The sequence below is a fragment of the Topomyia yanbarensis genome, chromosome 3 (genome assembly GCF_030247195.1).
Source record: "Topomyia yanbarensis strain Yona2022 chromosome 3, ASM3024719v1, whole genome shotgun sequence".
Taxonomy (NCBI): Eukaryota; Metazoa; Arthropoda; class Insecta; order Diptera; family Culicidae; genus Topomyia; species Topomyia yanbarensis.
This window is the reverse complement of record NC_080672.1, coordinates 107,593,137-107,606,314: the sequence shown is the minus strand read 5'-3', so window position 1 is coordinate 107,606,314 and position 13,178 is coordinate 107,593,137. Positions and strand designations below refer to the sequence as shown.

The 13,178-nt window shown below is 37.8% G+C and overlaps 1 protein-coding gene across 12 annotated transcripts in view; it reads right to left on the bottom strand.

The window, feature by feature from the left end:
• The window catches only part of LOC131692619 (trehalase-like), a 146,568-nt gene that overhangs the window by 41,742 nt on the left and 91,648 nt on the right, over window positions 1–13,178 (bottom strand). For 2 of the 12 annotated variants that reach the window (XR_009306025.1, XR_009306027.1), the window contains exon 1: window positions 8,757–8,922. The exons of 5 other annotated variants lie outside the window; for them this stretch is intronic. The gene's annotated coding sequence lies outside the window, so the exon portion shown is untranslated. Of the gene's footprint in view, window positions 1–8,752; window positions 8,923–13,178 lie in introns of those variants that run through there. 5 more of the 12 variants (XM_058979776.1, XM_058979777.1, XR_009306029.1 and 2 more) reach the window with 4 other exon arrangements.

Here is a 13,178-nt window from a genome sequence, read left to right as displayed (position 1 = left end):
GGAGTCGCCAGCCCTCGTCGTTGGTTGTCGTCCAGTAAGTCTAATCAGGTCGTAGCTTTTGAGCATCCCCTACGTAAGTACACCCGTTTGCTGGTCCTCGTCTGGTTGCATTGTCTGTGATATTACCGAAGGCAAATGGGTCACCCTCTAAATGAGTGCATATGATGGTGGGTGACATTTATATTCACCACAGACAAGCATAATTTCTCCTACCCTGAGCAGCTCGAGGTAACAAAACTTTCAAAGTTTGCTAATAAATACTTGATTCAACAAGCGATCTGCTCATGTGGCAAACGGAGTGCACCGTAAATGACTACCAGAACTATAAACGGGGAGTCTGCCTCAAGCAGTGTCTACAGAAGCGTCTGCTTCCTCTGTTGGAGCAACACTAGGGCCCTACAAATTTCTGGCCAGATCTAGCTTCGTGCCACTATTCAAATGTTTTTCTGCAGTGGTACGAAGCCAACGGGGTCACTTTCGTACCAAAGGAAATTAACCTCCCGCCCTCCTTTCAACGCACTGGAACTAAGGCCCATCAAAATTACTGGCCAATTATGAAGCAAGCACTACGGAAGCATCCCAAGGAGGTCAAATCTGAGGAGGACATGAAGAAAAAGATAAGAAGGTACTTTTTACTCTCTAACTCTACGTGCGGAGTTGGGAATCGAACCCAGCTGACCTACGTAGATGGCAATGCAATAATTTCCAATATTTTTTGAAGTCTTGCCATTTGAGTCGTGTTCGACTTAAACGAGTACGTTACTTATTTTTGTATACACTTTAAATTTGAGAATAACACCATTTATTGTGAATAAATCGGGATGGGACTGATAGTGCTGTAGTTTGATCTTCTGGGACTTTTCGTGAAATCTTTAAGGGGTGCACCCTTTGGTTTTTACATTAGCTTCCGTTTTCAGTTCGACTTGCGAAGAATAATTTAATACCTGCTTGGCACACGGATTTTGACTTGTTTTGTGATTATTACAATTATTTCATAAAGTAGTTCAAAATTTTGGCGCCTTCCTAGGGCCAGTGCTCTTGGCCAGCGCGCTACGGATCTGCTGGTGTGTCCTTTGCACTCACTAGCGGATTCGAGAAAGCTGTCAAGTTGTACCCAGAACTTTACTGCATATGTGAATAATCCATACCATACCATCTAAAAGAAATTACGTATCACATCACAGGCGAAGATTCTAAGATTAATGATGTGATGCCAAGAACACGTCGAACAACCTTGATTAACACTCCTCGACATCAGTTTGGCTGTACCAAACCGTAACGCTGGTGGAGTCGTGAAAATTGTCGAATATGAGATGACAGCAGCTTAAAGCTTCAAATAAGTATGCTATTTGTTTCGCAATGATTGCGAAAAATTGATTGAAAAATTAATGTAATAGACTATACATTTCTGCTCTTGCGAGAATGGATTTCGATAATTAAGAAATTTGGGTTCAGTATCATGTGTGAGGTTGATTAAAATTAATATCATTAAGCTTTTTGCTTCATCATGAGTTAGCAGTCGATTTATCCTCCCTTCCGGAAAAGATGTCAACGATTTATAAGTTTTGACGTTCAATAAGAGGATAGACACTCCCTTAATCATCTCATTAGTAGCACACTTGCGGAATTGTTTAATTATTCTGCTATATATTTAAAAACTAATGAAAGTTTTAGGCAAACATTGCTTGATATATGTAGACATTCGATCTACAATGCTTAAATTTCAAAACTTCGACGCCAATTCCACTAAACAATGTTTCAAAGTTGTGACTATTGCACCCCCTCAATACTCCCTAAAAAGGTCGTCTTACAGTTCCCAAATTCTGCTCAATTAATAAAGGTATAAAAAAGAAGAAAAAACTCCCAGTCAAACCCAACTGGAAGTTGAATAGGAGCTTCGAATGATTTTCGCCGAAATTCCAACTCAGATGAAACAACCGTTTCCGAGTCGGGATCAGTTGTATCAGCTAGTCATATTCCGACTATCTTCAATGCGTTGTATTGAACTACTAACATATCAGAATAATTTTCGAAGGGCCTATTACAAACTGTTGTTCCGCTGAGTGCAGAAATCTCGTAATTTTGTTTATCCAGATCCAAACGACTGCTATCAAAATGATCGAGGAATAAGAACAAAAACTCAGGATTTATTACTGGCGCTCTCCTCTTGCAATTATGATGTTATTGTTGTGACAGAAACCACGCTAACATACATAACTCAGAACTTTCAGTGAACTACACCAGCGGTTCTCAACCTTTTTCGTATCTCGGACCCCTCCGAAATCATCTGGGTTGCTGCGGACCCTCAAGGTGTCAAAATCGATTTATATTTTCGTTTTGTTATATTTGATACGACTCAATGCACTAGCATAACTGCGCCGTGAAGTTTTTTTGTTTATGTAACAGTAAAAGAATAACACAAAGTTGCTGCGAAAAGGACGGTCTTGTGAATGCAACTCGCTGTTGCTTGTTGAGAATCTTTTTTTTTGTCGGTAATACATTAACTCTGTTGTCCACCACAACATGGGAGTTTGCCTTTGCTCGCATAACGTTCATGTCTTCATCGGAACAGCTTTAAGGATATTCGAAGTCGGATGTTCTTATTTGTTTCTTGATCTTATGAGTCGCTGTTGTTAATCTACCTTTATCGACACTTATTGTGCTGGTTGTTGAATTGGAGATACTGGACTAATCGTTGTTATTTTGTTGTGAGTACAGGGATGTTTTATCAACTGTTAAAAATCAACTATCGAAGGTTATTTTTTGATATTGTTTATAGTAGGTTGGACCATTGTTTTCCGTAATGCGCCGTCTGGTTACAGAACTGGCAAGTAGGAAGCTGACCAGGGAAGGTGCATAGCGTTATTTGCAACACTTCAACAACACGACGCCGTTAGAAATGCGACTAAATAATTTTCTTCGAGTATCGTTTGTAACGGTTTCCACTTCTCCGTATTTTGACATAAATCTTTTAATGTGTTCTGGTCTAATTCGCGGCATTAGGCTGTGTATGAGCACTTCAATTTTATCGTCATCCATATACACAGAATCTTGATTTTAACGTTGTCATACCCGACGCCATGTTGCACGTTGTTCTTCGAAATGAAGCTTTCTGCCTGGGCTTAACCTTTAAGCTTTATCTGTACACAGTATCTCACGTGGTGTGACGGTATGTATGTCACTTCCTTCCCGACCAGGAGGAAATAACACAATTATAACTCATGCTGATATTTTGTTACGAAAAATTTCCTATCAAATTTTGTTATAAAGCAGAAACCGTTAGGTGTTAAAATAACAAAGATTCTAACAAAAAATTCTCTACGAATATCACATTTATAACAAACGTTGATAGCAATATAACACGATCATAACAACATGAGATAGCATAATTGACCCCAACATAGCTTGTATTACTTATTGTACAATATCAACGATTTTAGCGTGCACGTCTAAAAATAGAATACGAGAAAAATAAAGCATACATTAAGGCGCTTTTTGCTTTGGGAGCAAAAAGCTTCCATGCATCAAAAGCTTTTATAGCATTGCCAAATGATTGCATACCTGCTGGCTGATTATTTATTGTGAATATATGACACGCTGATTATTATTTGTCGATTTGCCGCTTTGAACCTGGGCATTCTGAGTTTGATGGGGAAGTTTCCTGCATGAACCAACGACGTTGTTTTCGACTGATGTTTAATGTTAGCATGATATTCCACGCTTCCGTCAAGGGTAAAACGATTATAGATGCAGAAGACGTTTTCAGAACGCACACATTGAACTTTGCCCAAGCCTAATTGCTCTTTGTTTTCCTGGTGTCATACGCTTTGTTTTTATTCAGATTTACTCACCAATACAGCTGTCTATATGACGATAGACTGAATAGCTTTATAATTATCTTTTCAGATTAGGAAAGAGGGACTATTTTTAGATTCTGAATAGTGCGCTTTGGCGCTTCTCTTGTACGTTAACGTGTTTTACGTGGTTTTTAGAAATAATGTCGTTGCGACAAGGTAACATTGAGCGGGTATTTTACGTACATTATTTTAGGGAGAATACGACAAATCTTAATTAGAATTCCGCATAGATTCAAAGCAACGAATGTGTTTTGAGGTTTCAAAATAAGTCTCTTTTGGGGATTTGTTATTGGCATTTTTGATATGGGGAAGACTAAACAAACCAGTACAATTATCTCGCACCTAATAAATTGCTAGAAATGCAAATCTTCTACAGAAGTTATGTCTATCAACTGCGAATATAACAGATTTATGAAAAAATCGAGAAATTGTTGATGTTTCTTCGATGGGACGGATTCTTGAATATTTCATGTTTTTTCTGTAACACTTTTTTTTTCAAATTTGATTAAATTTTAAGGAGGAAATTAACAATATTTTTGCATTAAAGTTTTTAGATATTTCAAGGATTATCTAAAACGCATTCAAATCACTTGTCAGTTCAACCATTCAAAATATACTTAAGTAAACTCAAACACTTTTTATGCGGAGGATAAAAAAAAAAAGTCGCGATAGTTTAGAAATTCAAAAAACGCTCAAACTGGATAAGGTTTAAGTGTCCATAAAAACCTGCATAAATTGGAGAAATCGCAATGAAAGTCTTCTCAAGATCCTCAAAATACATTACGAAAATTTTGGAGATCAGTATAATATATCAGATAGTTTTTTGTGACCTGAAAATTCGTTTTCGCAATATGCAGCATAGATTAGAGAAAAATTAATTTTATACTCATTAGACTAAGCCATAAAAACTAGTTTTAAATGCTTTTTGATTTCAATTCACGTTTCTTTATTTCATCTGGACTGCTTGATACTTCCAGCATATTCTTCGAAATAAGTTTTATAGGAAAATTATAATCTTTAGAAAAGTTCTTTGATAACTTCACGATTCGAAAGCTTTTAATGATAATGGCTTTAACATTTAAATCATACGCCTCCTACTCGAAGTTATGTGTCAGACGAGTGTCTCAGAAAATAGGCAATGTCATCTCTTAAACCAATTGCAAACCAAGTAAGTCAATCAAACACCTCACTGACAAGTTCTCCAACCAATTGCATCTAAAACTATACTCAAAACGCGTAATTTTGAAAATCTAAATCAAAATAAATCAAAAATTTCGAAAATTCGCTTTAAAAAGTTGAATTACGACGCATAAAAAGAGACTTCAGTGTATAAGCAAATATACTGTTGTTTGTGTAACCGTTAGCGTTCAAAGATAATTGTGAAAGAATACATAACTTACTGTAACATCATCGTGGTATGCGTACATTAATATCATATTATTAATCCAATGATAGTACCAGAAGATATAATCGTGACATAAGCTTTCTTGCATTCCTGATCGGTATATCATAAACATAACACAGAGAGTAATTTATATCAACATGAGATATAAATTTGATAGCTTTCTGTTATGATGTTCTGATCGGGTTGAGATTAATATCCGTTTTCACTTATAGCAACAGTTCAACGTCATGTGCAGTAGGTCAAAGTCGAATTTGTTTAAACTCAATCGAAATTATTTTTTCCCGCTTTATAGGAACTTTTATTTTCTTTGGCTGATTAATTTCACTGCACGCCCTGGGCCGGATATGCTTGTGAAGATCACATTAGTTCGCTATTAACATGTTATTTTCTGTTTGTTGCGAAGAATTTCAATATCCATCTGGAAAAGATATTCATCTTCGCAGATCCCCAGAAACCTTTTTGCGGCCCCCTAGGGGTCTGTGGACCCCAGGGTTAGAATCACTGAGCTACATAATTTATCGTTGCGATCACAAATCTTCAGCTTTGTCGCGGGAGCGGCTTTCTTATCGCACTAAATACAATCTCACCGGTACTGTACTAACAACGCCTGCATTTGAATACTTGGAACAAGTTATTGCAGGCTTTTCACTGCCAAGTTTCTTTTTGAATATTTGTTGTATATATCTACGACCGAACAGCAGACCACACCTGTACAATGCCCACTCTTTTGCAGATCAACAAATTTTGGAAAAAGCTGGTACTTCAGACAGTGTACTCATTGTAGATGATTACAACCTTCCCCACCTCAGATCTCAAATGCATGTATAAAAATGCCACAACCGAACAGAAACGATAGTCGCTGAGGGATGGTGACAAATAGTGCATTCGGCGAGTGTATAAGTTATGCCCAATGCAACCTTCGGACAACCCCTCGACGTTCTGGAGTTTGTGAACAGCAGAAAACGCGCTGGTGGTATTCCCGTAAATGTTTATCTCGGGGATGTCAACGTGCAATCCACAGCCGAGTTCGTGGACCTATTTGCAGAACACTTTCGCGGGATATTCATATTTTAGTGAATCTAGCAAATTTGTAGAATATATTAAATTAATCAATAAAGGTTTTCAAAAAAAAAACAACAATTTCGCCTCGAAAATCAGGTAATAGTTTACAACTTTGCCGAAAATACTCTCTATTTTTTATTTTGCTCGGGTACTCTACTTTCGATTCAGACTCTCGCGCCAAATTTTGTAACACGAGCACTCGTGCGTTTTACTTTGTGCAATACAGAGAGTCTTTAGTATACCTCGTGATCCGCGTCATTTGGAGCACTACTTTCTTCTGCAAACTCGGGCAGTAGATTATGACCTATTGGATGGGCTAATGTATATGTCGCAATTCTACCACCTGGCGGCGCTAGTGAGTATTATTTTATTTTCGGTCTACTGTATCTAAAGTTTTTGATTTTTTCTGTATTCGGCAATGTTGTTTTGGAGATCGAAACCTACGAGGTGGTATGCAGAATAGTTCGAGCTTCTGCCACTAGGTGGCACTAGTGAGTATGCAATTTTTGGCCTACTGTATCTCGATTTCCTGATTTATTAGCAGGACGGTGTCTTCGGTAAAGCTACACAAGAGATAAAATCCTACGAAGGTATACATTGAATAGTTTAGGATTCTGCCACTAGGAAGTGCTAGCGAACATGCACATTTATGATTTCTGAATCTCTAGATTACGACTATTTAAAAATTCAGTGTCGTCACCAGAGCTGTTGATTCAAGAAGCTCTGGCACCAGGCAAACATGTGAGAGGCCGTGCGATGCGTGAAAAAGTCCTAACAATTTTCATTAACTAAGCAGTTTTAGAATCTTGACTACATCCAAATCGTTTTATCATTTTTTTAAATATTTTATTCAGTATTTAAGCGACCAAAAAAGTAAAAGTAACGGATAACACGTAAAATTGTTTTATTCTATTCAATAGTTATAATCAAGTTTTGATCTCGTGGGCAACTTTGCCGAAAGCCGAAAAATCAGGAAATTGAGATACATTAGGTCAAACAACTGACATGATTACTAGCGCCGCCTAATGGTAGTATTCTGAAACTTTCGCTATACTACCTCATAGGTTTTGAATTGCTTAGCAAGTTCGTCGAAGACACTGACTTTCTAAAAAAATTGGATCTTGAGATACAGACAGCTGAAAAAAATGATATGTTCACTGGCGCTTCCTAGCAGCGGGATTTGAATTATTGATGTCCTGAACAAGGTTGCCGAAGAAAGTTATGCTCTACATGATCGAGATCAAGAGATATGTTGAACAGAATTTTGTTTTGTCGAACTTCCCATATCGCGCGTTCTATTGACCTGACTTTAACAAATAATTTTAGATTTTATTATTGCACTTGAAGTATGTCAGAGTATTATAAAATGATTATATTTTCCTCAGAACATGAGGAATACGTAGTGGTTTGCAATTGATAAATGTCTTTGTAACAAAATGATAACGAAAAATCCAAAAGTGTAAAAAATACAGCAGCGCGAGTGCTTCAGGGTTCTTTACAAAGTTGCAGAGTAATATTATGAACATATCCTACGAAGAAATACTAACTCTAAGGCCTCAAACAGGTGACCTTTGTGGATTGGTCTTACTGTGTGATACTGCCAGTGCAGACAGCTAATATGATTTTATACCCATCCTAAGGACGGACGTACTAAATGAACTGTATACAAGCTTCTCTAAAGTATATTCTTCATCAGACACTCTGTCCTCGCATGCCATGTGATCTTTTCCCAACTGATTCGCAAAACTATTGTTGTTAGTAATTACATATTCATGAATAAAGGAAGGGTAAATATCAAAGGCATGATTGTATTCAATCTCCTTTCGTAATGTCTATGTGGCACTCGTGTATGCTATGGCTTGTGAACTAAGTTCATAGTAATAGCGATTAAGAATTTTCTCATATCTTTTAATATCGGCTACGAAGCCCACGCCTTGCACATCTGCAACGTAGAGTCCTAGTATATACATAATTATCTCGCATAACAAATAACAGGAGACCGCGTCACCACTACAAAATCCACAATTCACCAGAATAACGCGATGATCACCTTATTTTATGAAACCAACGACAGTCGAAAACACTTTATCCGCGTAAATTCTACCCCACAAACCGCCCGACAGAAAATTGTTCAGCTGTTCTTCTCGCGAAAATATCTCGCCACCTTCGCACAATCGGCACAATCGCACTTAAAGATCCAATTGTGGAGCTTCTCGAAATGACATCCATATGGCACGTAATACCCTCCGGCAATTCGTAAAATCACAATGATAACACACACATTCCATACAGCCAGCAGGGAAAAAAACGTTTTCACTCTTCACGTAACAAACGCACTAGCTGTTCATCATTACCCAGTTCCGCAGCTGGCACCGCATGAACAGTATAGGACAGAACCGAGAATAGAGAAGAGATACAGTAAAAAAACCTACAATCTACACCGCCCTCCGGCAGAACTCTGGTGGCCAATTAGATCTTACATCTATTTAAAGCCGATGAGGAACTATATTCGCGATCGACCGCGCGGTAACTATGAGTGACTAGCGGCTATATAGGCGACGACACCCGCGTGATCCTTTCTGCCACACGTACGGCAGGTGAGTGAATTTGGCGAAAATTATACGCTCAACTTTTATAAAGAGGAAACACCCTCGCACGAAGCACCGATTAGAAGCCGGGAGCAGCTTGTCGACACCGTCGGCGACATCGAGCGGGGGGGGGGGGGAGAATTGGTAACGGGGTAAGCAAAGCGGGGGCTTACATGAATGATAAAGTGTCGTTGGGCGGCGGTAGACGATATGTGGGGTTTATTGGAAAGACCATTATTCGTTTTTTCTGTAGAGTACATAACCTATTTTGGCTTTATTAAGGAGCACCATTTAATTAATCACACGGTCTATAATCGATGGAATGCGTAAAATTGAAATCGTAATCTTTGTTTCATTCTTGAGATCCAATATAATGGCAAAAAGTGATCTGAACACGGTCAATTACTCGTGTTTGAGTGCAACGAAAATTCGAATCGAGTGTCCCAATTATCACCCTACTATTTGAGGTAATGTGTTGAACAAAGATTGCAGATGCTTCTCTACCCAACGTCGTCAAATGGGTAAGATGATAGTAGAAGCAGGGCAAAAGTTACCATATATCCTGTAACTTCAGTCGATGTTTTGATGATGACAAAGAGGCAATAAATTAAATTTTGAAAACTTTAGATAGATTTCAATGTCGACCTGAAAACGTTACTACACTTCCTGTCGCCCATACCCTGCAGGTTTAAATAAAATACTTTCAGAAATGCATATCGCATGTAAGTCATTGCTAAAATGTCGCTTAGTAACAAGCACTTTCGGAAACTTGTTAAGCCAGTTCCATTTCAGTGACTGATATGAGCTGCAGGTTGGGTTATTGCCCTACAATACAATACAATAATGCATTTGCTGTAGTTAAATGTTAAATAGTATAGCACAGTTCCTTTCCGCAGCGTTTTCTCATCTCATAAAAAAGATAAGCTTTTTAATGAAAAATTATGACGGTTCTGTTTTCCGTGAACTTCTTCTTTAACTTATTCGAGGACATATTTTACTCTTGAAATAGGTCTCAACGTTAAAAGGTCGAACGTATCGAATCTTTTGAATTTTATGACACTGGGAACGTTGAATTGAGTGCGAAAAAACTTTGACCGGAAACCCAAATGATCTCGTCCTTTCAAATCAATCAATACTATGAAAGCGTAATCTTTCTCCAAATATTTCGATGATTTTTTTTTAAACTTCAACCTGCTTTAGAAATGGGTGTATTTTGACCGATTTAGCTCAGAAGCTTCAGAATAGCCCATAAAAAAGTGGCTCTGTGGTGCGCAGAATTCCCAAAAAATATATAATAATCATACAATCATTCTCAGGATTCTATTTGAATTTATTTCTGATGTAATAATCCTTAGGATCAGTACCGTCTTTACGGATGAGCACACTGCGCCCAGGTCAGGGCCCCGCGATGATGATAGGTGCATAAAATCATAGCAGCTGTCTGCACTTCGCCATGAAAACTTCTATAGAAAAGAGTGCCCAGTCTTTATTCGTTTCGATTTTTTTGGTGATTTCAGATTTAGTTAAACCAGATCAATGTCAAACGCAAAAATAAATGATGAGTAACAGCGACAGACACTCGACTAACCAAACAATCGTTATTCCTTATGCTGCAGCAAGAAATACGTGGCTCGAAAATGATTCATTCTGATTCTAAATCATCTGAAGGGGATTCGTCAACACAATATTGATTAATTTCAAAGCCTTCTGCTAGCGAAGTGGAATGTTTATTGAAAAACAAAATGTGGCTTTATACGGCGTCGGTGGTTGAGTGGTAAGTGTTAAGAGTGTCCGCCACTCACCCCAGTCTGTCTGCGCTTAATCCCAACCGAGGTCGTTAAGATTTTCTTAGTTCTTAGGAAAATCCGTGGTCACGTCCATGTGTTAATGGGCGGTGGCGTCGGTTATTGATACTCCGTGTGGACAGAAGCCGACGGAAAATAAGCGACAATAAAAATGGCTTTTCTGAAGCCACATTGTGCCCAGTTTCATCACATGAGGAACGTGGTACTGCTCACGTTCAATATGTTAAGGATAACACTTTTGTAAGCCCCGTAGTTTAAAAATAAAGATCAATTTTTGTGAAATAAATTCGTTTAAAGACAATTTCGTGTTGAAATCGTAACTAAAATATATTTTTAAAAATTTAAATTTATTGGCATTTTGTTAGTTGGTTTTCGTAGATTGTCATAGCGTTATGTCGGCCCGATTATAATGCATGGTCAAACGAAACAGACAAACAAACCTATTCTGATACCAATTAGTTCAGTCCGAAGTAAAATTGAGTAAAATTAGCGGTATTGATGTAGTTCATATAATGCGTACTTCTAGTATATTATATATTTTTTAGCTTTGGAGATAAATTTTCTAAATTTTTTTTATTCCTCAGTCAATCGTAGACTACATTACACATATATTTATATCTTATAGGGGAACCCGGGGCTATTAAGACCGTGTGGGTAAATTTGGACCCCCTCGAATTCTCAGAAAATCGTTTAATTTCTGACTGTCGTACATATTAGCGGAGCTGCTATTTTGAAACATTAATTTTGACAGATGAATCTACTTCTTTGGTTTTTCTTAGAAAGGAGATATAACGTGTTTCGTTTTTTTACCGTCCTCAAAACAAAAATCATTTTAATAGTAAAACCGTGATTAAAGTAGCAAACAAAAGTGAAAAAGCAACAGGTAAGTGTTCGGGAAAGCTTGAGGCTCCTATTTTATGGAATAAATTTTGTTTGTGTGAAAAAACAGACATTTTCAAGACGCGCAGCACTTTTATGCGAAATGAGCGTACAGGGCTACTCGGACCCCCTATTCCAGCAACCACCGTTCAGTGGATTGCGACTACGCACCCGAATGCACACACCACACCAAAGAAAATACATGATGCGCTAATCGATAGCTGTGACTACCCAGTTCAATTTTTTAACGCGAATAATTTTTTTGCCTCTTGAGAAGTTTCTTCAATAAAGATTTCATAGGTAACATAATTCCATTGTAAAAGAAAAAACCTATTTTAATCCACCTAGCGGTGCAATTGTGCCTTTCTCAATCATGAATCACGAGAATGTGTGCGTTGTTTATATTCATTAAAAGCTTTAATTGCATATATTACATTTCATTATTATACATCACATGACAACTATATACAGGAAAATAAATCATTATTCGAGTTCTAAAATTTTGAAAAAGAAAAAACAGCCACGGTAATATTGAACTGAAAAAAGGTGCGAAATCGGCAAAGTCCCAAAAAGTCGATTTTTATAAAAAAAAATTTTTCGAGATAACATAAAATCTCGACGTTTCATGCATTTTAAAGATGTTTGGCATCAAAAATACGAATTCGATTTCTGAAATTTCATGAGGTCCCCCCTTTGAAAAAAAATTTGAGTTCCGGCTTATATGGGAATTTCATATGTGACCGGACGGTTTAGTCTATATTTCCGGAACCATATAAGCGATCCGTACGAAATTTTATAGACATCTATGGGGATATTATAGCTATCATTTGGGACTAAGTTTGTGAAAATTGGCCCAACCATTTCCGGGAAACTGATGTGAGTTCGTAAATTTTGAAAGATGGCCGCTTTTCCCGGGCACTTCCGGAACCGTCTATGGTGGTTAATGTAGTCAACGAAAGTTTGGTTGGCCGTCGGTGACCTAGAACAGCAAATTTAAGTTGTTTGAGAGACATTTTAGCGAAATTTTTACCTTTTTTGCTTTCATCGGAGTATCGGTTTGAATCACAATTTGCTATGTGATCGCACGCCACAACCTGTAACTCCGGAACCGGAAGTCGTATCGGGATGAAATTAAATAGCCATTTACGGGGACGCAATACCTTTCATTTGAGGCCAAGTTTAGTCGAATCGGTCTAGCCATCTCCGAGAAACCGATGTGACTGTTATTCTGAATTTAGATACTTCCGCCGGGGCTTCCGGAACCGAGGATGGTGGCCAATGTGGCCAAATAGACTTTGAATGGATGTTAGTGACCTAATACTACAAATCGAAGCAGTTGTGGTCATATTTTGGAAAATTTTTCACCTTTATACATTCATTGCAGAATTTATTAAAATCGACATTTTCTGCGTGTTCGTACTTATCACCCTGTAATTCCGGAACCGGAAGTCGGATCAATTAGAAATTCAATAGCAGCCTATGGGAACGTTGCACCTTTCATTTGAGACTAAGTTTGTCAAAATCGGTTCAGCCATCTCTGAGAAAAATGAGTGACATTTTTGGTCACATACACACACACATA